Source organism: Bos mutus, chromosome 20, assembly GCF_027580195.1.
Source record: "Bos mutus isolate GX-2022 chromosome 20, NWIPB_WYAK_1.1, whole genome shotgun sequence".
NCBI lineage: Eukaryota > Metazoa > Chordata > Mammalia > Artiodactyla > Bovidae > Bos > Bos mutus.
Window position 1 is genome coordinate 68,901,424 of NC_091636.1, and position 26,769 is coordinate 68,928,192.

A 26,769-nucleotide genomic window follows, 5' to 3' on the forward strand; every position below is an offset into this window, starting at 1 on the left:
GACCCCGTGAATCACAGTAAAGGATCTGCCCACCAATGAAGGAGACGCAGGTTCGATCGCTGCGTCAGGAAGATCCCCTGGAGATGGAAATGACAACCCTTTCAGCATTCTTGCCTGGGAAACCGCGTGGACAGAGGAGCCTGACAGGCTCTGGTCCATGGGGTCACAAAACAGCAGAACTCGACTCAGGGACTAAACAAGGACAACAGTCACTGACTGCTAACTCCCTCCAGAGCAGTGCGTTCGGACAGCTTTAAGGTTTAGGAAACTTTTGTTTCATATTTGCAGCAATCATGTATCTTACAAAATAAAGGCTTTTACCATACACTCTTTATCTGACACATGAGCGAGGGGTTTCATGTGTTTCTGGGGGTATTACAATTTAATTAAAACCAGTTCCTCTCTCTTACTAACCTCATATTTTACAATGCACCTAACAGGCTTATCTCTCAAGAGTTACTCTAGAAATAATTGCTAAATGACATGTATGTATTTCCGCCTGTGCCTGTTTACTAAAATTTCAGATCAAGAAAGGGAATTTCTAAAATATATAAGCCCCAATGTTCACAGCAGCATTCTTCACAACAGCCAAGATATGGAACAGCTAAAGTGTCCATCTATAGATAAATGGCTAAAGAAGATGTGGCGTATCTTCAATGGCATTGCAGTGTATATACAACGGAATATTACTCAGCCATTAAAAGGACAACATTTTGCCATTCATGGCAACATAGATGGCCACCAAGGGCATTACGCTAAGTGAAATAAGTCAGACAGAGAAAGATAGATACTGTATGATATCGCTTACATGTGGAATTTGAAAAATACAGTGAACTAGTGAATATAACAGAAAAAGACACAAGCTCAGAGAGACAGAGAACAAACTAATGGTTTCCAGCGGGGAGATGGGGGCAATATGGTGCGGACGCGAGAGCTGGACCATAAAGAGGGCTGAGCGCCGAAGAATTGACGCTTTTGAACTGTGATGTAGGAGTAGACTCTTGAGAGTCCCTTGGACTCCAAGGAGATCAAACCAGTCCATCTACAAGGAAATCAACACTGAATATTCATTGGAAGAACCGATGCTGAAGCTCCAATCCTTTGCCACCTGATGCAAAGGGCTGACTCAGTGGAAAAACTCTGATGCTGGGAAAGATTGAAGGCAGGAGGAGAAGGGAGCAACAGAAGACGAGATGGTTGGATGGCATCACTGACTCAGTGGACATGAGTTTAAGCAAGCTCTGGGAGATAGTGATGGACAGGGAGGCCTGGCATGAGGCAGTCCATGGGGTCACAAGGAGTCAGACACGACTGAGCCACTGAATAACAAGTAAGAGGTACAAAGTGTTATGTAGCAAATAAGCCACAGGAAATATGGCCAATATTTTGTAATAACTGCAAATGTGGTGTAACCTTTAAAATGTAAAAAGCTGAAGGTCTGATCTAAAAAATGCGTTTTTCTATTGAGCCATTGTGAGTGCATAGCCCTCAGCTCACCCCCAGGGCCATGCTTGTGCCCAGGGATGTGGGTCTGTCACACAGGAACCGCTTCTGGCCGCAGACAGCCCTTGGGGGTCCCCGAAGACGTCCTTTCCACCATGAGCTCAGCAAGCCCCGCTGCGGTCTTGAGAGAGGACCGACCTTGTCCGTCATCCCAGCATCCTCGCCCGTCCAGGCCAGAAGGAGCCGGGGTCCAGGCAGGGAGGGGCGGCGCTGAGCCCCCACCAGGATGCTCACAGGGACTCAGAGGCAGGAGGCGGGGGGTGTGAGCTCCAAGGTGACTGACCTCAGCTTCCCCTCTTAAACCTTTGTCAGTCCAGAGACAAAACTGAGCTTTAAGAGGAGGGATCCCAAAGGCAGAAGGAAGTGTCCCAAAGGCAGAAGAGGTGCCCCCTCCTCTTGGGCCTCTGTAAGGGGCTTCCCCACTCACCCGGGGCTGCGCCATCTAAGGAGTAGGGGACGCTCCCAGCTGAACTCCCCTGAGCCTTGCTGGGCTCTGCCGGGTGTGGATGAGGACCAAAGCCGCAGGCTCCTTGGGGAGTGTCCCATACGCCCAGGACAGAGGGCTTGCAGGGGCAGGGGCAGAAGACTCCAGAAGCAGAGGGCAGACTTCTTGTGCTCAGCCCAGGGGGTCATTGTTGCCCGTGGAGCATCCCTCGCAGGGCCCTGGCTCAGGGGGAAGACTCTGCCTTCGTGAGAGACAGGAGAGACGCAGCCAGGGATCCCATGGGTCCACACTTGCCCCCAGACAGGAGCTGTGCAGGGACGAGGGGCTGAGGTGGTCCTGCCCCACTGCCCGGGCCAGCAGGACTCTCAGCCCTGGGAGGCAAAGGGCAGATGGGGAGCTCCAGACCGAGCTTGCAGGGTCCTTGGGGTCGGACCGTCAGCCTGCCCTTTAAGCGTCATCCTTGGTTCAGTGGATTCCGGCTCCTGAAAGTCCGCAGGTGGGGCAAGGGAGACAGAAAGCCCAGCAGTAAGCCCCGAGCCTTTTGGCACGAGCCGGGGAGCCCTGCGCCCCCGATGTGTGCACAAGCCCTTTCCCTCGCCTTCCAAACCTGGCCTCCTCCTCTGGTTTGCGAATATGAAAAGCATAACTGACATTTTTTTCCTGTCTCCACCCCATGTTCGCGAGAAGCTACGAACATGGATTTAGGGAAACCATTTTGCAGACACATTTCTCCGAGCCAGAATTAAATGAAAGCAATATTAAAAATGCCTTTGAACGTGTTCCACAAATGTGAAAGAATATTTATAAACCGTACTCGGGAACACACATCACTCAGCCTCTCCATGGCCGGCACGCTGGGCTCGGCGGGGAGGATGGGGCCTCAGAGACCAGCCCCTCCGGCCCGGCTGGACCACCTCCGTTACCGCTGCCCTGGCTGCCCACGTGCTGCCCAGGGCGGCGGCACCCAGACTCACGGAAAGGACTCCAGCCAAACTGGGTTTTGGACACTAAGGGTGACCGGTATACGCGGTGCACTCAGCTTCTGAGTCTTAAAGAAATGGAGGAATATTGAAGTTGAGTAAATTTGCCATTAACTCCCCAAAGGTAAAGCTGAATCCCTATCTTATTTCCCATCCATCTATCCACTAATACCTTTCTGTCTTTCCCGCTTTCTCGCTCTTCCTGATAACACCGAGCTGGGCATGTGTTCATGCCCGTGCATCGGGCACTTGCAGAAACACTCAGGCAGACAAGCCAGAGCTGTTTCTCTGCAAATGTGGGGTTCGTTATTTCAGACTGCAGAGACACTGTGTCCCGGAAAGAATGTCACGTTGTATGGTTTTATATCAAGCTTCTCACAGCAAACATCCTGGACAGAAGGCAATGATCTAAACGTCTATAGTGCCAGTCCCAGTTACACACTCACACACCCACCCTAACACTCACATTCACACACACTCACACACACATTAACACTTCACACATACACTAATACACTCACACACACACCCTCACACACACTCATATTCACATACACGCACACACACAACAACACACATTCACACATACACTAATACACTCACATACACACACTAACACACACACACTCAACTCAGTCACACACACACTCACACACTAATACACACACACACACCCTAACACATACTCACATTCACATACACTCACACACATATTAACACACATTCACACATGCACTAATACACTCACATACTCACACACACACACTCACTCAACTCAGTCACACACACAATCACACACTAATACACATTCACACACACACCCTAACACACACTCACATTCACATACACTCACACACACACAACACACACACTTTAAAGCATTCACACGCTTTAAAGCAAACACACACATTCAACTCAATCACACACACACTCACGCTCTAATACACACTCACACACACACACACACACACTCTAAAGCATTCACATGTACCCTTGTATAGTGGTACGTGTACATGGAAATCTTATTTAGATGAATTAAGCCTGGAGCTGAGTTTGTTCTAAGTAAGCTTGCCTTCCAGGGCGGCTACTTTTTCTTTCCATTTCCCCATTCCACTGCCTTGCTGGTCTGCAGCCATAAGGAGGAGGCGCTGCCCAGATGCCTGTCCTCATGGAGACGGACGGGGCAGGATGTCAGGAGGTGCCTCGGTAGGGTGGGGTCCTCCCCCCACTGCCGTGGCTCCTCAGAGGCCCCCTGGAGGGAAGGGAGACCCCCCACCCCGTGCCCCTGTGCAGACGTCACTTGGCAACGAGCGGGCCTACTGGGTTCAGTTTGGGAGGACAGCGCTTTACGTATACTGAATATCAAAGGGTTTGTCTGCAGGCTGCGTACTGCTGCTTTTCTGGGTCATGACCATGGCATAGGATGCTCTGCGTTCTTGGAAAGGCCAAATTTTTCTTTAAAAATAGAACTCTTCACACTTGAAGAATTCAAGAGAGCTGTCTTTAGAGGGAACTCTCACGTGTTTCCTTTTCCTCAGTTGACCGCGTCCACATTCCCTAATACCCAAAAGGACGATGTTGGCACGTCACACGGCTTTGTCATCCTGAGGAGAAGCACAGCAGTGTCATTGCCTTGTGGTTGGTACTGGCAGTTAATTTCCTCAGTGATTATGCAATTTCTTGAATTATATGTTGTTATGCTTTATAAAATAAGGATCCAGAACAGGATTTTAGTTCTTTCAGAATGAGTGAATAAAACTACAAACCACTACATAACTTAGAATCATAGTCACAACATTTCAGGAAATGTTTTTTAATGAATTCAAACAATCCATAAAATTAATTCTTTTGAACATTTGAAAATTTTGTGCTTTCAACTCTGTTTTAAGAATGCTTTTTCTATAAATGATAAAAAATCAGTAAGAAAAAATTATATGTTGTTGAAAGAGATATTTGATGACTGTCCCATCATTCGTAGACCTTTTTACTGTGGATCCACATTTTACTGTGGATCTCAAATACACTTTGAAAATAAACGTATGAAAATATGATTTCATTGTGTACAATGTCTGCCAAACAAACAGTAACAACCTCCAAACTTCAGGCTCAACACTTGCCTAAGGTGTTATACTGGATGAAGCGGCTCCAGGTTAAAATCAGAAAGCTCGTTATATCAGGTAATCTATGTTCTAGACCAAAGGAACCTAAATCTCAATAGACCTAGAGAAATAAGCTGACAAGCAAACGGCAAAGTTTTTCCTCCCCGCAAGCCTGCCATTAACATACACGGTTTCTGCAATAGTCACCCAACCAGTCTTAGCTCTCCCAACCAGACCCTGACATCCCCGGAGCCTGGTTCCAGCTTCCACGTGGCTGATCCTCCACCTCAGTCTAAGACCTTGGGGTCAGTGACTCTGCTGGTTTTGTTCAGTTTCCCCCTGTGCCTTGGGCAGTTCCTCCTATGTAGGAGCCACTCAGTAAAAGAGGTATGGAATGAATTAGTGGAATAGAAAGCAGGACCAAGACTGGGGTGAAAAGAACTTCACCAGCCATCACTTGGTGTTGATAACAGGACAATCGTATAAACGCTGTGCAGAAAACTGAGAGACACAGAATTCCTCAGCTTCTCATCTACCCTCTTTGTTGAGGTTAAAGATACTTTGGACAAGAAGATGCAAATCAAATAAGTATCAGAACAGGAAATGAACGTTCAAATTGGATAAATAGATAAGAAGAGGGTAACTTTCAGCCTGTAAATGAGTCCTTATCTCTGGCCTGGTCTAATTCCACCCTGGGATGCTGAGAGAACTGCATCTTTTGGGGGGACCAAGAGTACTGATTTCTGCACGAGCGACATACACGTCACACTGTGACAGAGGGTGAGATGGTGGATGGCATCACTGACTCAGTGGACGTGAGTTTGAGCAAACTCCAGGAGATAATGAAGAATGGGAAAGCGTAGCATGCAGCAGGTCATGGGATCACAAACAGCTGGATAGGAATGAGTGACTGAACAATATCACCACCACCAACCCTAGACTCACTGAATCACAATCTGCAGTTCAAGGTAATTTAAGAAATACTTGTATTATCATTGTTCTCAAACATCGTTTTTAAAGCAGATAAGTCTTTTATTTAAAGAAAATTTTGTGGACGAACACTCTTAACAATAAGCAATTGTGACATTGCTTTCTTTTCTGTATAGATTCTGGCTCATTCTTCCCCATCGCTTTTCCCGCCTTTCTACATCTTTACCCCAGCTCCTGTTGTCTGGATTAAAGCGTAGTTTGAAAGCCATTGATTTGTACTGCTTTTAACATCTCCAAGATCTGAAAACTGTAAATGAACAGTAGTTCATAATTCAGACTAGCACTCAAGTTTATTAGAAATAAAAAGGCAAGCTTTCCCTGAGTGTGGACATGGATTGTGGTCCAGCCATGACCTTGTTCAGTTCATTGGCTGTCAAGTTTGCCCACCATTTGAACCATTAGAGAATCTTATTTTTATTTTATTTTTAAGCTTTTATTTTTAATTGGAGGATAATTGCTTTACAATATCATGTTAGTTTCTGCCATACATCAACATGAATCAGCCATAGGATATATATGTACCCTCTCTGAGAACCTTATTTTTAAAATGCGCTTCCTATTCAATCAGAATTTCCAAGGGTAGTAAGATAGCAGTCTGTTTATTTAAGAGCTCTCGGATTAGTATAATAGAGTTCTAGAAAATTTCACTACAGTCTTCACAAGAGCAGTATCATCTCTCTTAATAAATATTTTAAATTCATGCTTGAACTCTGTATCTTTTGGTATAGACTTGAGTTTTTGCTTTATATTTCTAATTCTACATTTTAATCTTTTTTAATTTCAAAAAAAAAATGTAGGGAGTATTAGCTACCACATGATGTCACTGATTTAAGAAAACCCCAACCAAAGCTGAAAGCTTCCCACTCTATCAAAATAATTTCCTTGTACAAATTGGAACAAAAGATTTGTTTTGGGAAGGAGTATGTGTTGGTGGTGATGGTAGTGTAGAAGGGCAGCTGCCTTGAGATGACAAACATTTTATCTTGTCCCAAATATCTTTTAAAATTATTTTTCTGTAAAATACAAAACTAAAATGCAATATGCCATTTTTGCATTTACATAGTAAATTAGCTTGGCATCTTGTTGTAAGAGGAAATGACTCCTTCAGACAGAAGTTGGAATAATTAACACACTACACGTAATTATTCCGAAACACTGAATATCCCCATACTCAGTAAAGCTTACTTTTCTCTTGTGTAAAGTGAGACAATTTGTCCTGCTATTTCCCACCATACTCTCTGATTTAGAGAAAGACCAGAGACTTGTTGTGAAAATTTCATCCCCTTTAAATGTACACTTAAGTCTGCACCCAGGAGCTGAAGCAATGACATAGATCAGTATAATGATAGGAAGAAAAAATATGGAAAAATCTGCCCTTGAGGCCAGATGTGTGTGGTCAAATGGGTTTGGCAGTGAGGTCACGGCCAACCTGGAGAATTTTTGCAGCACAGACAGAACCTAGAAGAGCCACCTGACAGGAATGTGGGAAATAACCTTAATTACACATTGTTAAAGAAAAATTGTACCTCGACCTTTATTAAAAGGGCAAGGAAGACTTTATTCAGGGCTATTGCAACAGAGAAGAGAGGTGGGGCTCAGCTTTAAGCACATGGAACAAGGCGGGATTTACAGCCAACAGGTAGAGAGAGAGGGTCAGGGGATAAAAAGTTACAATGAAGAGCCATCAAGGTAGGGGTTCTCAGAAGGACTCGGACAGGTGGATCCATGAGACAGGGCTTGAGGCCTTGGCAAGGACAGGGTCAAGATGGAAACCTCCATGGTGAAGTTGGCTCCGAGGAGCCTGACTTAAAGTGTGGTCATGCACTCCATTGTGAAACCCGGCATACTTGTAGGCAGGGTGACCTACATTATATATTTTAAGGGCTGGAGGAAGAAAATATTCCTGCGTGTTTTGATGACTCAGCAAGTTGTTTTGATGACTTACTTAGCAAGTTGTTTTTCGAGGAATTCAAAAACCCCAAAGAACTTCAAAGATGTGAGAGTTGGACTATAAAGAAAGCTGAGGGCTGAAGAATTGATGCTCTTCAACTGTGGTGTTGGAGAGGACTCTTGAGAGTCCCTTGGACTGCAAAGAGATCCAACCAGTCCATCCTAAAGGAGATCAGTCCTGAATATTCATTGGAAGGACTGATGTTGAAACTGAAACTCCAATACTTTGGCCACCTGATGAAAAGATCTGACTCATTGGAAAAGACCCTAATGCTGGGAAAGATTGAAGGCGGGAGGAGAAGGGGATGACAGAGGATGAGATGGTAGGATGGCATCGACAGCTCTCTGGACATGAGTTTGAGCAAGCTCCAGGAGTTGGTGATGGACAGGGAGGCCTGGAGTGCCACAGTCCATGGGGTGGCAAAGAGTCAGACATGACTGAGCAACTGAACTGAACTGAAAGAACTTACAAAGTCGGGGATACTGTGAGTCATAAATGAAGCACTGAGGAGTGAGGATGAGGGTGGGATGCAGCCAAACAGGAGCTGCTGCCTCATGGGCCCCCTGTGCCTGGTGTGCCAGCCGGGCTCCGCCCACCACGCGCTGGCCTCTGCGTCCAGCTCACGGGGACACGGTGTGAGTTTGGCCCTCCCTAGAGGACACAAACCACATCAGGAGAATCACAAAATCAAAACTTTCTGCGCAGCAGTCTCCCCACACGGCTGCCATAATCCTCTGGCCCCCCTTCTCCACAAGCTCCATACACTTGATGTTACTGAAAAGTCCTCAGCAGATGTCATCCGAAGATGAGTGTTACAGGCCCATTGGCACCTCCTCTGGAATCTGAGTACTCTCAAATCGACCAAAAACATCAGGGAGAGAAGAGTCAGCTAGAAAAATGCCAGATGTGCCCAAAGTGGCTGAGTGCATGCCCGCTTCTGGAGGCCTTGTGTGTGCACGATCCTGGCTCCTAGAAGACACATGTTTCTAGGCTGGTGTTGGTGGCGCAGGACTCGGCCAGGTAGGCGGGTCGGGAGGAAATCAAGCCCAGAGCGTGTGTGATTTTAAATGTAGCAAATCAACACTCACAACACGGTAACACTGACACTCAGGGTCACAGGGGAATTGGTTTTATCCCTGCTCTGGGATTGGACCGGCCTTGCCCTGAATGGAAAACAAGTAAGACACGGCACCTGCCCTCCTGGCTCTGGGTGTAGCAGAGAGTCCGTTAAGAAAGCCATGACTCCAGCTGGTAGGTGATGGTCAAAGAAATGGAGTGGAAAATCCAGCCCAAATGCCCTGGGAAGTGTTTCTAGATGACGTGGCTTCCAAGCCCTGGTTGTCTAAAGATTAGACAGTAAAGGCAGATTCTTCATCCTCTGCCTGCAGTGCAAGAGACCTGGGTTAAATCCCTGGGTCAGGAAGATCCCCTGGAGAAGAGAATGGCAACCCACTCCAGTGCTCTTGTCTGGAGAATCCACAGACAGAGGAGCCTGTTTCTTGATCTCTGCTTGTAGCTCCTTGCCCGTCTGAAACTTGAAATGAGCCCTTAGTGTTTTTCCTTCTGACCAACATTTGTAAAACTTCTTAAGGACACTTGAAGGTCATTTTTAAACAATGACTCAGTTTTAACTTTCAGAATATTGTGAGAGAAGCCTCAGAAAAGTCACATGAGGTAGCTATCCAAGCTAGGGCTGCAGCTCATAACGTGGCAGAATTGGACACGACTGGAGCAACTTCGCACAGCACACACACAATGGCCTGGGCTTGTGTAATGTTTTGTTGGTTTGTTTTGTCTTTTTTTTTTTTTACCAGAAATTACTGAAATTCATTTCAAATTATCACAAAAAAATTTGTCTTTCTTTATATTACACAGTTTTTGGCCTCATCAATGGATGGGTAAAAAGTCACACATCAAGGCTTTGGTGTCACTAAAGCTTTCTTTCCAAAAGTAAAAAAAAAAAAAAAACGACTAATAATAATTCAATCTATATTCTCTTAGAGTCATAGCAGTTTCCAAATATCTTCAGACTACCCTCAAGTCTTGACTTTCTATTCAAACCATCCATCTGGCTGTGTCAGCAAAAAATATTTACAGTCTTCTCACTTCGTTCAATCTCATGCACTGCTGATAAACTCTTATCTTAGGGAAGTTGATTCTTCTTTGCTCAAATTCTGCCTGTGTTAAACTCCAGCTTGTGAAATTAATTTAATCTAACCCTCAGCTGTTTTGGAATACAGATTAACAACTGATAATACTATTATAAATCTCTACAGCTTTCTTTTTATGATGATTGTTTTGCACGCATGCACACTTGGTCACTTAGTCCTGTCCGATTTTTTAGGACCCCATGGACTGTAGCCCACCAGGCTCCTCTGTCCATTCTCCAGGTAAGAACACTAGAGTGGGCTGATGACTATTTTAGCACTATTTAAATACACCTACGTCCATATAAACTACAGATGGTGTATATGACAGTGGATTAATCTCCAAAACATACAAACAGCTTATGTATTGCAATATCAAAAACAAATAACCCAATGAAAAAATTGGCAGAAGATATAAATAGACACTTCTCCAAAGAATACATATGAGAAAGATGAAAATTGCTGGGGAAAGAAATAAGCTGGATTTGTAGCAGCTGACATATTTTTTTCAAAAAGACTAGAAAGCTCAAATACCTAGGCTTTTATGAATTTCATATTAATTGATAAATACTTTTCCCTCATACACTTCTTAGCAAAATTATAGACTGTTGCAAGCAATTAATAAACCCAGTTTCTTGATCTCAGCCCATGGCTACTTGCATGTGTGAAACTTTAAATAAGCTGTTAGTGTTTTTCCTTCTGACCAACAGTAGTAAAACTTCTTAAGGACACTTGAAGGTCATTTTTAACCGATGACTCAGTTTTAACTTTCACAATATTATGAGAGACGCTTCAGAAAATTCACATGAGGGATCTACCCAAGCTAGGAAACTTCGACATCTGGCCTCAGTCACATGCTGGGTTAATCCAATTATATAGAAATGGTAGTTTTTAAAGAAAACAAAATACACGCTGAGTTTTGGCAGAACACCTATCACAGGACACGAAAGTCTCCTTTTTAGAAATCACTGGCCCCGGTCATGTAAGTAATTGAGTTTAAATAAACGGGTGCTTTGGAGGTGAACAGTTCAATCGGCACAAATTGCTAATTTACACGGACTCTCTGCGTAATTAGGGTGGGTGTAGCTCTTCTGAAACACTTAAACTGGCCCGAGGAGCTCTGATACTCCAGCTGTTCAATGACTGTCCTTATCTTTTCTCTTATGACTCCTTTCCAAACTCATAAATGCTATTATCTTGAGGCCTCGTTCTGACTTACTCAGTGCCGCTATTAATACACAGAGACAGCACCATGGCACCGGCAACTTGGCTGCAGCGATTTCACCAGCATCAAGTGAAGTTGAGTCCTGTGAATTTGCACCTGTTAATCTTTACCAAGTTAAAATGTCCATCAAATTCAGGTTCCTTGGAGGTGGCTGAAAGTAATCTATTTCCTTCTGGCTTTCTGTTTAGTTCCACCAGCGATCACCATCACTGTATCATCTTCATAGGGAAGGTACTCTTAGTACATTTTATTGTTGTTCTTCAGTCGCTCAGTTGTGTTTGACTTCCTGACCCATGGACTGCAGACTTCCCTGTCCTTCACCATCTCCCGGAGCTTGCCCAAACTCACGTCCATTGAGTCGGTGATGTCATCCAACCATCTCGTCTCTATAGTCCCCTTCTCCTGCCTTCAATCTTTCCCAGCATCAGAGTCTTTTCTAATGAGTTGGCTCTTCACATTGAAGGATTAAATCAGCAATTAGATTTCCTAAAAACGTAAATTTTATTTGAGAAATGCTTTAAATTTACAGAAAATTGCAAAGATAGTATAAACACTTCTTACATGTCTACATCTGCATTATTTTATATTCAGGATCTTACTTTTGTGCAAGACATTTGCAACAATTAAAGAACCTGTATCGACACATCACTGTTAACAAAAGTCTGAAGTTTATGCAGATTTATCCTGTTTTTTTCCTAATACCTTTCTCCTGTTCCAGGGTCCCTCCATCATCATGTCTCCTGGAGCACCTTTTGGCTGTGACAGCTTCACGAACGGGCCTTGTTTTTGCTGACCTCAGCAGTTTTGAGTGGTGCCCATCATGCAGTCTGTAGAATGTCCCTCTTAGAATTTGCCTTATGTTTTCTTCATGATTAGGCTGGGCTACAGGTTGCCAAGGAGAGCTCAGAGGTAAAGTGCCTTTCTCAACGCATAGTATCAAGTGTCCACGACTTCAACATGACTTGTCGCCACTGCATTGACTTCACCACCTGCTGGGAACGTGTTTCCCCACCACAAGGTCCCCCCTTCCTTACTGTACCCCTTGGAAGGAAGTTACTTTACTACCTTACCTCCACGTTGAAGGAAGACAGAGCTATGCTCCAGTTTCAGAGAGTAGAGTAGTTACAGAAATTATCTGTAGTAATCTATATTGGTTGTCTATTTTCCTCCTTTATTCATTTATTGGATCAATTAGTTATATCATAATGGGATCGTGAATACTAATTTCATGCTTCCGGATATAATCCAATGCTGCTTTATTTTGTATTGCTCACAAGAAAATGGCTTGCGTCTTTGTGGGCTTTCTCACCCAACTCCTGTGTCCTTTGACATGCTCCATATCATGTGTGTGCATGGATATGCATGTGAGGGCATGCATTTGTACAAGCACTTACGCACGTGTGTGTGTGTGCTTGCGTGTGTGTGTGCGTTGAAGACTTTCCTACTTTCTGTCGCTCAACACTGAGGGTCCATCCTTATTTCCCACCATAGTCCTAATTAAGGCAGGCATTTCTCCAAGAGGCCTGTATTTGACCTGTGAGTTGTTTGGATACTGCCTAATTTCCCAATAATTGGATATTTTCAACAATTTTTCTGTTATTCATTTCCAGCTGGACTCCCTGTGATCTAAGACTGTGCACTGTATTAGTACAATTTACAGAACATTAAATGTACTCGTGTGTGCTTATGACACGAAATGTGCTTTATCACGGTGAGTAATCCATGTGCGTCTGAGAACGTGTATTCTGCTGCTGTTGGACAGATCATCCTATGAAAGTCAGCTGGGAGAAGCCGACTAACAGTGCTGCTTAGAGTCTGTGTGTGTGTCCTGGGTTTCTGTCTGCTTGATCTATTTCTGACAGAAGGTGTTAAAATCATCAAGCACCTGTGTTTATGTATTTCTTCTTTCAGTGTTATTAGTTTTTCCTTCCCACGTTTCTATATCCTGTGGTTAGGCACATACAGAAGTAAGCTTGCTGTCCCTTCTTGTAGAACTGACTGCTTTATCATTGTGGAATACACTCGTTTATCTTTGATAAAGTCTCTTCTTCTGAAGTCACACTGCCTAAAATTAATACAGCTTCCCCATTTTCCTTTTAGTCAGCTTTGACCTGTCATTGCTTTCTGCATTTCCTTCACATGTTAGACATGCATGTGTGTGAGGTCACTTCAGTCGTGTCCAGCTCTGTGTGACCCCATGGACTGTAGCCCGCCAGGCTCCTCCGTCCACGGGATTCTCCAGGCAAGAATACTGGAGTGGGGTGCCATTTCCTTCTCCAGGGATCTTCCCAACCCAGGGATTGAACTCACATCTCTTATGTCTCCTGAATTGGCAGGCTGATTCTCTACCACTGAGCCATCTGGGAAGCCTTTTCTCTACTTTTCACTTTTCTGCAACTTTATAATTAAAATTAGTTTATTTTAGATCAAAAAAATAGTTTCTTAATCCACCTTTTAAAACCATTCCAATAATCCCTGTCTTTAGTTAATTTATTTGAATGATTCATGTTTAACACGGTGACTGATATCATTGCATTTATTTCTATAAGATTCGTAATTACTCTCATTTGTTGCATATGTTTTTTGCTTTTCTCCCCCATCCTTTTTTATCCTAACCTGGTTTTAATGAAACTTTGTGCAATACTGTTTTATTTCCTCTCTTGGCAGAGCTTAGTGTTTTATCTCTCATATTTATTTTAACAAATTTTAGTGGTTGTCTGACAGTTTCCAACATGTATTTTTAAGTAATCTAAATCCCCATATAACTGTAAAGCAAACTGCAGGACATATTGTCAAATTTTTAAAAGTCCCGCTAAACATATATATGAATATGCATATAGAAATTATTTTAAATATACATGTATTTTTATAAGAACATGACATTAGGTATAGGGTGATATATTCTAGAGGCTTCCCTGGTGGCTCAGAGGATAAAGCGTCTGCCTGCAATGCAGGAGACCCATGTTCGATCCCTGGGTTGGGAAAATCCCCTAGAGAAGGAAATGGCAACCCACTCCAGTATTCTTGCCTGAAGAATCCAATGGATAGAGGAGCCTGGCGGGCTACAGTCCACGGGGTCGCAAAGAGTCCGACAAGACTTAGAGACTTATTCTAGATGTGGACAGAAACACACCTACAGCCACTTCAACAATCTATCAAAAAAAGGAATTAATGAAAGAGATCTTATTTTTTGCACTTTCAGATTATTTCACTATTATTACAGATATGTCTTTTACTTAAATTTAACTCTAAAAGAAAGAAATTTAGCCTGTTTTCTAAATTTTTAAAAAGTACATTTGGAAAATACTTTAGTTCAAGTGTTCAAGTGTTTTGCTTGTAAGTGAAAACTTTACAAAACCAGGACATATATTTGTATCTGTCTCAAAATTCTATTTCTGATCCATATCATAGTGTATGTGTTCAATCCCCAGTTGTGTCTGATTCTTTGCGATCTCATGGATTGTAACTTGGTAGGTTCCTCCGCCCATGGGATTCTCCAGGCAAGAATACCGGGATGGGTTGTTACTTCCTTCTGCAGAGGATCTTCCTGACCCAGGGGTTGAACCTGCATCTCCTGTGTCTCCTGCATTGGTGGGTGGGTTGTTTACCATTGCACCACCACAGTGGAACCACCTAATAATTGCTTGGTAATTATAGAGTTGGATGGACGAGCTAATTATTAATTATTGTATTATTTTTAAAAAACCATGAGCAAATGGTTGATATTTATTTGTTCATATTTTTCGTGTGGATTGCCTATTGCTTTTTAAGACTTGACTTCTTTATAATCTATACATTTTTCAACAAAATATTTTCTAGCCAGTGAAGATTTAAGTTTATTATGACATCTCCCAATCTCAGTGTTTTTTTAACAAAACAACGTGCCAGAAATCTATGGAGCTACTTTTCCAACACAGTTAGTCATTCAACAAAATCACATTTAGTCCATTTGGAACGTGCACTAAAGCCATCCATGACAATGTGTATCCTTAGCTGCGCAGGCCAGGGGCATCGTGGCGCCTCCTGAGAGTGAGCCTTCCCTGCCTGGAATGTCTGTACCCACTGCCTTCCCGCTTCACCTTTGGCAGCTAGATCTTATTTTTGTCTAGTTCACGTTTGAAAAAGTTGATGTAATTATTGAGAAAGCAGCGAACCGACTGAGAAAATTGTCATTTTTTTCTTTCTTTTTAAATTTATTTATTTTAATTGGAGGCTAATTACTTTGCAATATGATAGTGGTTTTTGCCATACATTGACATGAATCAGCCATGGGTGTACATGTGTTCCCCGTCCTGAACCCCCCTCCACCTCCCTCCCCATCGCATCCCTCAGGGTCGTTCCAGGGCACTAGCCCTGAGCACCCCGCCTCATTTTTAAGAAGGGGGCATTGATGCAGAAGAGCACCTGTTCATTAACAGTCGTATAAGCTGGACGGTAGGAAACAGTGTTTTCAACATTTTACTTCCAAATATGATAGCTAAATTGTGTTTTTGTTCAGTTGTATCATATTAGTTGTGGTTTTGGGGTTGCTGTGCTGAGATATTTAAATTTTCCTCTGTGTAGCGTTGGCAAACAGACTGCGAGGTAGCGTTTCACAGAATGTCTGGTTGCTCACAAAGGATCAGATACTGAGTGGGAATGGGGATGAGGTTCTTGTAAATAATTTTCTTAGGCAGCATGCTGAATAGTTAGAGCCATTGCTGCCACGGCCAGTCCACAAAGCCCCGCTCTGTGGGTCAGGAAGAGTCAGGGCCCGAGGAGTAAACTGTAGGTGGGATGACACCCCCTCCCTCACTCCAACAGTGGACCCCTCAGCCTGCACAAGGGGTGCAGAGGCCCGAGGAGGGGCAGAGCCCACCCTAGACGCGGTTCATAGGGACCCCTTAGTCTTGATGCCAGAAGCCAATGAAGGGGGTGCCATTATCCTCAGAAAGGAAGCCGGAAGGCCCAGGAGGACACTGCTCAAACATGCTCACTTACCTAGTGTCTGAACCCAAACCCAAATCCCTCTGACCTGGAGTAACCCCCCCGGTGAGGGTTGGAAGCTTACATACAAAGACCAGCAAGTGTTTGACTGAGTTTGACCAGCCAGCTCAGTAAGGTCTACAGTGCTCTCTCTAAAGAAGAAAAAAACAAACTTCAGAGACAAAGGTCAACCTTCTGTGTACCCCTCCCTGGAACAGACCCTGCTGGCACCCTGTCCTCAATGTCAGCCCCCAGAACCATCACAAGTGAACGTCTGCTGTTTATATAGCCCAGTCTGTGGCATTTTTTAATGGCAACCTGGGCAGACGAAGGCAGCATCACCTAATTTTATCCTCATCCCCAAGTCAGGGGTATTTCCCAAATCACTGTGTGTTATCCCTAAACTGGGGCTTCCCAGGTGCAGTAGTGGTAAGGAACCTGCCTGCCAAGGCAGGAGTAAGGAATGCAGGTTCCGTCCCTGAGCCAGGAAGACGCCATGGCAGAGGGCATGGCAGGCCACTCTAGTCTCCTCGCCTGGAGAACCCACAGAGAATCGTGAAAGGCTGAGGGCCACAGGGCCACAGTTGGACACTTGAGGTGACTCAGGTGACCTTCCTAAATCACTTTGTCCATCACGCCTGCAGTTCTGTGGTATGAAGAGGTGGAATTCCGTCTCCTTTATTGGCTCAGTCTAAGAGTCAGACACAACTTAGCAACCAAACACCAACAAAATGATCTGATTGGTCCAGAATTCAGTCCGTGAAGCATCTCCACAAAAGTTACAGCAGCCATAAAATAAAGGCCCTAATTGAGTATTTCACATAAACATCATCATCTTTTTCTCTGAGACTCCATTTGTCAATATTTAAAGGATTCTTCATATTAAGTGTATAGACACATGTCTCTCCCCTAAAGTGTGTCTCTGGTCTGTGCCCCTGAGTTGAGATGCTCACCAGCAGGAATGCGAGAGTGCAGGGGTCAGGATGAAGGTGACGCCCAGAACCTGGCTGACCCAGAAGTGACTCTCCGCTGCAGCCGAGTGTCTGGCTTTATGAACACTGATCATCTCTGGACCCTCCACTGCTCCTGGGGGAACATCCCAGGCCAGCGCAAGGAGCTGAACTCACACAAAAGAGCAAGAGGAGGGAACTTGAGCTCCTCAGAGACAGACCTGCTGGTCTCGCTCACCGCACATCACTCAAGTCCACAACATCACGTGGCGTGAGAAAGGGAACCGGGTCAGGCTGTGTTGCCAGGAGAGCTGTGTCCTGACCCAGGGTGTCACAGGGCAGGATGGTTCCGGTGGCTCAGGTCTTGTTAATAGGAAACCACGTCCTCGGCCAATGCTCAGGTACAGCAGGGACAGGGGACTCTGTGTGTGCAGGACCCCAGGGCAAGCATGGAGGATTTGGCCCCGAGACCTCCTGTGGGGTCATGGGCCAACTACTGTGGAGTGGTCTGTATCTTTCCAAAGGAATAGGACAGAGCCATTTTTCTCTGAATCATTCCAAGAGCCCAAGGAAGGAAAACGAGATGTTTGGGGCCTCTTTCAGACCGGTGAGTGAAGACTCTGAAAGCAGGGTATCAGGTGTGGCCCTGGGCATCCCTCGCCAAGCTGGGGCACGGGCTGCCAGGTGACACCTGGCTGCAGTACTGATGGGTGGTTGAGGATACACACAGCCCATCTGCATAGATCAAAGTCCACGCGTCCTGGGCATTCCAGCCACGTGGACCAGACCTGCCCTGTGGAACCCTTGTCGCTGGAAGCACAGAGCAGGGGACGTGGGATCTGCTTCTGTCGTCAGAGATGCTGACTTTGTGTCGAGCCTGCCAGGACCTACAGCAGCGCCGGGCGAATGCTCGCACTTCCTGTGCCCTCTCTGGATGATTGCCTTCTGGGGAGGGTGGGCGTCACTGCAGACCACCCAGGCGAGAGCGGGAGGGGCTCGGCCACCCCTCGCATTTGGCAGACTCCCAAAGCCAGGCGGAGGAGTTGGGTCCACGTCAGAGTGAAGAGGGGGCCTCAGGTGGGCCCAGGGGAGGCAGGGTGGCCCGCCAGAGGCGGGTGTCCTAAATAATAGGGGTGTTTAGGCTTTCTCCGGTTGGTGCTGATCTGGAAACATGGGCAGAAGTCACTGACCGAGTCTAGAGAGTTCTGGGCCCATGGGTCGGTTCTGCTAGGCCAAGGCCTTGGGTCAGAGTTCTGGGGGCCTCTGCATTCTGAGCAGTGTCCCTCCATGCGTTCAGAGCCGGGGGCCTTCCCAGGCTGGGTGCTGGGCTGGTGCTGTGGGCTGGCTCAGAAGGGAGGGGGCAGAGGGGTGGGGGGAGCCGCCCAGCACGGGGCATGGCCTCCCTGTGCGGTGGAGACACGGGCTGGCCCTGGGGTGGCAAGGTGACTGGCCACTGCGAGAGGCCCCATCACGAGGGTGAGAAATACTGCTCCCTAGACCTCAGCTTCTGTCACAGTCCAACCTGGCCGGGCGTGTACGTTCATGAGGGAAAGGTGGGGTGTTTATTTCATGACAAAGGTGACATTTCTGTTCAGTTTAACAGAGACGAGTACCACCCCCCCAAACCGAAGCTGGTTCCACAAAGCCCAGATGGTGACTGTCAGGTGCTTGCTGCGTGGACAGCGTCTTCTCAAGGCCAAGTTCAGTCTCTGTTCATCGTTCTGCTGCTGAAAGTTAGAGAATGATGCTCCGTAACCCACGTGCCTAGGAGCCATTGCATCTCCAAAGGAAACACTAAGACAGTCACCTCCATGTGAATCACACTCCAGCAGGGTGACTGTCTTTTCACACTGATGCACCCCCCAAACCATGGCAGAGATGTCCCCAAACCCTTCACATCCAGTGTCCTGTAACCAACCAATCAGAACACAGGTGAAAAGCACAAGCGTTTCACCCCTGCGTGTGACTAGTCTGTGTGTGCATTCAGTCGCTTCGGTCACGTCTGACTCTGGTCGTCCCCTCTAGTCTAATGAAAGCGCAGCTCCTCCCGGTTGCCAGGTCCCGCATCACGTCTTTGCAGAAAGGGAAGGAACAGGGGAAGCAGGCCTCAGAGGGCAGATGGCTGGAGCCGCGGGCTTGCCGTGTCTGGGCACAGGGCCACCTCTGGTCCCCAGGGCCCTCGACCCCAAGTGGCCAGGCCAGCAGCTACCTTTCTCTCCCAAAGGATCCAGGAAGCCCCCACTGTTGCTCACAAGGCAGTCAGTGCTCGGAGCAATGCCTGCCGTCCCTCTTGGGGTTGTAGGGTACCCCCACATGGGTCCACAGAGAGGCCCAGGGAACCCAGAACCTGTCCCCACAGGGGGGACCACGTAGGGGCTCCTCCATCCTGGCAGCTGGCCCTGGGGCTCTGGATGCTCCTGCATGCCCTCAGCCACCAGCATCTAGGAACCCACCCTCCAGGAGCCCACCCTCCCTTGACTTCTGCACATGCACACCCCAGGCTGGGCCAGTTAGAGAGCATTTGTTCCGCCACACCAGGGTGTTTAGAGACACGTGTGGGGGACAGATGGGAGCTGATTGGTCCTCCTCCTGCTGTGCGATATGTTTGTTTGCTCAGGCGGCCCTGCCCCACCCTCCCGGAGTCTCCACACTGTGCCCTGACTCACAGAGCTGGGTTTTAGCTCAGGGGTGCAAGAGCAGGCCCGGGTTCTGGCTTCTGGGGGGCTCTGGGGGCTATTTTTCTGCAGACTCAATGACATCAGCTTCCTGCCAGCCCGGTGGTGCCCTGAGGGCTGCTTCCTTCTAAACCGCTCTATGGAGGGGTCCCTGACACAAGGCAGCACGTGGCTCATGGGTACAGTTTGAAGCTGGCAGACTCTACACAGGATCAGGATGCCACTTCCACCGGCGAGGGGACAGACAAGCCAACGCCTCCCAGAGTCACCTTCGGTCACCTTGTTTGCTTTTCCTTTTTATTTTTCTGATGGTAAGAACACAACGCAAAATTTACCCTCTTAGAAAATGTCAAAGTGCATTCAAAACCAAAAATAACTTAGCGGGTCTGAAAGGGTGAGAAGCTGCCAAGAATCATGGAACCACCCGCTAACCCTCACCCGAAGGAGATGACAGGAGCTCCCCAGGAGATAACAGTGGGTCAAAGGCTCAGGACTGCATGGAAACTGTGAATGCAAACCGGTCATAAAGACACAGGGGACACTCAGGAGTTCTGAAGTGCACAGGGATGTTAAGTGTGAAATAAATAGCAGACACTGTGTGCCCTTCCTTCCACCTAAATGTCAAGACAACTTTGAACAATGGGATTCCCAGAAAAAAAGCAATGGGCAATCAGGAACTAACTGTTTTCTGTGGAAATAAGATGATTATATCATGATGACTGTAATTTTGGCAATTACAGAGATTCTGTACATCTTCCCACATACCTATTCAGTATGCTCTATGAGACCTAGTTTTAATTTAAAATTCAAATTACCTGAATGATTACTCTTATTTATTAATCATAATATGTGTAACAAATAAATTATTAATGGTTATCATTGCAAATTATACCTAATGTATAATAAGCAGAGTAATTACATATTATTATTTATAATAAAGACAAAGCAAGCAGAGCCCAAATTGCTCCAAACATAGCTTGCAAGAGTGACAGTTGGTGGGAATTTCATTCTGTTGAGCCCCTTTTCTTCTGTCGAGTGAGCCCTGTGTGTGTCTCTGATCACAAAGCTCCAAAACCATCTCCCTGACCTTCACATTTGACTTTGATTCAGCATCAACCATTTAAATAGGAAAATAGTAAGCTGGTATGAGTCAGATAAAGCCTCTACCTGGGCAGATTTGTAAAACGGGAAGATGCTGGCATTGGCCACGGGCATATGGAAGAGATAAAAGTCAGATAAAGGTCTTTTTAAAGACAGAAAATAATGAATATGAGAGAAAGAAGAGGTTATTTTTTTTTTCCTTGAGTGCAAAGAATAAGTTTCTTCAAGGAAAAAATACACACGTGATTTTTCCCCTTCCCCGGGAAGGCGCTGTCTTCTCTGGCCCTTGTAGATTAATCAAGTGTTTAAGTGGAGGCTCCTTGACATTTTGAAGTGGGCTGAGACTGAAGTGGCTCAGCTCCGACACCCCATCCGATGGCAGTAGATTTTCGCCTCTAATGGGATGCAGGGTCATTTCCCAGGAGCTGTTTAGGGGACCTTTGTAGCTTCAAAATGCGACGCTTCCCTCAGAAGTGCCTAAAGCTGATTATTAAGCATGATTCATACATTCTTCAGAAGGTGATCGAGTTAGGTTTATACACATTCAGACGGTGACAGAAAGCAGCCTTCCCTCCAGCTGGAAACACCCACATGACCGCTGCGGGGTATTTTATCTTTTTTTTTTTTTTTTTCCCTCTCATTTACCACCTTCTATTTGTACGGCACTCTTTTTGAAAACACATAGAATCCATTTACATGCATTTCGGGGTGGCTGGGTGAGCATGATATGAGACGAAATTAGCTGCCCACCCCCAGCTCCGCGTGACTTCACCCAGGACTCGCTGAAGACAAAGGGCAGAGGGGGCAGGACCAACAACCCAAGGACCACGGTGTGCCACACTGCCGGCGCAGGACGCCCTTCAGCCCGCGGTTCACTGGGAGAGCACGACCCAAGGCGGTGTGCTGGGGACGAGCGCGGGCCTCAGCCGCGCCACCCAAGGTCCCCTTCCTCACCGGGGGCCCCCTGTCCTCGACGATGGACGGGCCTGCCCCCGGACAGGGGCTGTTTCCACTTCTCAGAGCAGCACCTCCTGACCAGACAAACTTCTGGCCTGAACAGCAACTCCTGGCCGGACGACAGCAAGGAGACCCAGGCCAGACACACTCACTCTGGAGCAGTCACATTGCTTGTGTTTGTCAGATGGGAACAATTATGAAAAACAAGCTTGGTGCCACCTGCAGAATTTTCGAGTGTGAACCAAGATGGCAGCCCCAGCTAGAGGCCAACTAGAGGACACGACCGAGTGACTAGTATGTTAATAATATGGTAGCAGTTGTCTCCCACCTATACTGGGTGTTCTTTGCAAAAAAGACCAGCACAACACGTGGTCCAGACCAGGCCTTTCCCCGTGGCCTCCGTCACCCTGGCCTGGCAAAGACACTTTCCTTCATTTTATCCTCAAAGTCTCAGTTGGGAGATATCACATGGGCCCTGAGTCTCTACCAGGGAGCCAGAAAAGCCCAGAGTTTCACATTTTTATTTGACCAGTTGTCCTTTTGAAACTGAGACTTCACTGTCAGCCTCTCCCTGCGAAGACTGAGAAAAGAGCACAACTGGTTCTTTAAGGAAAATCTTAAATGAAAACCCTGATGGCCATAGGGTGAAATTGCTATCTTAGCAAAGAAGGGCCTTTCAAGATGCTGATCCTAACGGATCCACCCTTCGTATGATCCATAAGACACATGCCAGCTGGAGTCACATGTGTGGGCATACACATTTTCAAGGACACATTTGCTACCAAACTCAGAACATATTTAACAGCAGACTCTGAAAAAGCAAGACATTAAGCTAATACCTGTGTGATCCTTTGATTTGGGACCTCTTTACCTTCCCATCATTCAATTTGATCCAGGCTCCATTAGGAGGCATTACTAAGCTGACAACTGAATTTTACTGATTAATGAACAGATTAAAAAGATGGATTATATATCAGGGGCTTCCTTGGTGGTTCAGTGGGTGTAGAGTCCCCCTGCAATGCAGGATATCCGAGTTTGAACCCTGAGTCAGGAAGATTCCCTGAAGAAGGGAATGGTTACCCATTCCAGTATTCTTGTCTGGAGAATCCCATGGACAGAGAAGCCTGGTGGGCTACAGTCCATGGGGTTGCATAGAGCCGGACATGACCAAGTGACTAATATCTTTCATATATCAATAATATGGTAGCAGTAAAAGACCAGCACAACACGTATCTTCAAAGTATTCTATTATGATCCTTAGACCAGCACAGTTAAATTAGTTATAAGCAGGAAATACCAGGTTGACATGACAACATGGTTTCATTCCTCTAGGCCTGGCAAGTGGCTTTTCATAGAAATAAAACTCTGTCCATGTTGAGATTCTACAAGAATACAAATCTGTGGTTTTCCTTCAAGACCGGAACCGCTGTTTTTACTCTTGTTGGTGGATGTAGTGGATTGACACTGTGATGTGTCCCCCCAAACCCATAGGTTGATTCCTAGCCCCCAGTACTTCCAAATGTGACTCTTTGAAGGTGGGGTCTCTGAACAGGTAATAAGATGAAAGGGAGCCAGGAGCATGGACCCTAATACAATCTGGCCAGTGTCCTTACAAAAAGAGGTGATTACGACCCAGATGCACACAGAAGGATGACCATCTGAGGATGCAGGGAGGAGACGGCCGTGTGCACACTGAGGAGAGAGGCCTCACAAGAAACCAACCCTACCAACTTTTTGGTCCTGGACTTCCAACATCTGGAACTGTGAGAAAATAAATTGTCTATTGTTTAAGCCACCCTGTCTGTGACGTTCTGCTATGGCCAACAACCCAATACAATATAGAGAGGGAGCCGTCTTTAGAGTTGGCAACACATACTGTCCTCTACCCGTCCTTTACCTTAAAGATGTTTTAATAGAAGCCTTGACTCAGTCACCCACTGTAACAACACCTGTCCTCGCCAAGGTTACAAGGCTCTGAGACAGATCCCGGAGGGCAAGCACAGCCCCGCCTGATGCTGGCTGCAGGCAGGCAGGAACACCACGCTTCTGCCCAGGAGCAGGCAGCCCAGTGGATGGAGAGGCGATGTGAGGATCTGGCCGCATTGCATTCCATGGGGCCATTAGACAGAGCCGTATGAGCGATTTTACAAGGCAATTCCCAAGTCCAAATCCAAGTATTAAATGCAGGGGGTGGAAAGCAAATATTACAAAATTAATCTACTTAAAACAGGACCATGAATCTTATTACATTTCCAGCCACTATACGTTCATGCTTAAGCAACAGATGTTAATCTTTGGCAATGAAATTGCTTCCACCAGATGTTCAGCAACCCCCACCTGCCCTCCCCTGGTTCTCCCCAAATAGAACCTCAGCATCTAGGCTGCCCCCAGGTCTCCACAAGCAAGGTTTTTGTGTGGTGAGCTCTGGAGCCGTCCTGGGTGGACATTTTAAAGGAGCACCCTGAGCCAGCTAAGATGTCAGCAAGGGCTGTGGGCTGGCTTACACGTAACCCTGTCCAGTCGGTCCAGTCAGGCCCAGGTGTGCAGAAAGTTGGCCATGGACTGACCTACACTCTGTGAAGGCCAGTAGGTCCCTGGTAGGTCATCACCAGCTCTGGTGCTCATGTGGGTGGGGGTCTGCCCAGATGCCAGCCCCTCTTAGCAGCCTGCACTGTCCACCAGCCCACTGACCAGACCCAAGAGGCTACCAGCCCCACCTGGGACATGCTCAAGTGGTCAGAGCCCACATGCCCCCTTTCCTATGGCAAATGTTCACGATGGAGATATTGCCTTGTTGTTTTAAATTAAATGCTCAGAGGCCCCCTGAGGCCCAAAGGTAAGCAATTTTAGACAAAATATCCTGTGTTTGGCAAGCGTTCATCAGAACTTAATGAGGAATATTCCAGGTACGTAATCACAGTCGCCTGCTGTCATCAGTCCCCCGTGAGCACCAGCAAGAGGGGCCCCTGGGACCTGCCCACTCAGGTCTGGACCCACACGCTCACCTACAACTCCCAGGCACACAGGCACACAGTCTCACGCCCCTGCACTCACACACACACACACACACACACACTAGGTCTCACTAGCTCACTCACACTCAGACGCACTCAGTGATGTGCACACTTGGAGAGGAAGCTCCAGCCACCTCACTGGTCCACCCACCCCATCCTAGAAGCAGCCACCAGGGGCCTCTGCCTCCCCCGACCTGGGCGCCCATCCCCCTTCACCCTGCTCTCCACGTCTGGGGAGCCTGAGCCTTCGGTGGACTCATCAGCAGATGGGAGAGCCCAGGGCTGCTTACCTGGAAGGTTGGCCTGGCCAGGGAGAAGACCCCAGGGCGAGAGCAGTGAGCGGGGAGTGGGCAGTGTGGCGCCCAAGCTGCACTGAGTCCAGCTGTCGGTGGTCCATGTATGGGATCCACGTCCAGCCGTTCCTCGTGAGTCCTGGTCCAGGCTCCAACTCTCAGCTGGAACAGCCTCCAGCCGACCCCCGGACCCCCCGCTTCTGCTGACTCCTCTCTCACCTGGGCATCCTCTGCCTCCCTTGACCCCCTTCCTCTCCGCCAGTCCTCTCCTCCCCCTGTCCCTCCTCGGAGCTCCCAAGGACGTTCTCCCAGCATCTGGCACAGTCTCTGAGGACGCTTCCTAGTTCCCAGCCCCATCCCTCCAGCTCCCCTGGTTCCACAACTCCTCCCCTACACTCTCTGCTGGTGTCATCCATGGCGGTCATGTAGCCCACGGAAGCCCACGGACTTCTTGGAAGGACATCCGGCAGGCTAGTGGCCATTGGACTTCCACAAGGTGAACAGCTAGAGCTCAAACAGGTAACTCAGGGCTGGAGGTACAAGAGCTGGATGGAGACCTTGATAATCCAATCCTGATCACCCGCAGGGTCACGATGCCCTCCACCGGCCAGGCTCTGGGGATCCAGTCCAGACTCCTTTCCTCTTTGCATTTCCATTCCCCTCCCTTCCCTGAAAACTGGCTTCCTCTGCTCTCTTGCTCATTGTTTTTTAAGAAAATGAAACATTTCTGAGATTTTTGTTCTTTGTTTTATTTCACATTAGACATTGTATCCTTTTAATTAAATATTATTTACATTATTTTCAATAGTTATTACATTATCTTTCCTCCATAAAGTTTTAAAATTGACATATTTATACATAAATGAGACACTTTGATGTGTGTTTCGTCACATATCAACCAATAAAATCACTATTGAATAAATATTTTGTTATTAAATTGTCATAACATCTTGGGCCTTCTTGGTGGCTGAGTGGTAAAGAATCTGCCTACAACGCTGGAGATGAAGGTTGAATCCCTGAGTGGGAAGATCCCCTGGAGGACGTAAGTGGCACCGACTCCAATATTCTTGGCACGGACAGAGGGGCCTGGTGGGCTGCAGCCCACGGGGTCGCAAAGAGCCTGGCATACAGAGCTATTGAACAAACAGCAGCCTATTAATTTCCATTATATTAAAAATTAAAGCTGAGAAAGTGTTAAATATATATTTAATAATTTAACAGTGAAACCATGGCATGGCAATCTATGTAACACATCTTTATGTGTTAAAACAGTTTTCTGCAAATCAAAACTACCATGAGGCACAACCACACACTGGTCAGAATGACCGCCAGTAAAATGTCTACAGATAATAAACGCAGGAGACGATGCGGAGAAAAGGGAACCCTCCTACAGTGCTGGCGGGAACATAAATCGGTGCAACCGCCATGGACAACAGCACACAGGTTCCTTAGAAAACAAAAAGTAGACCTACCA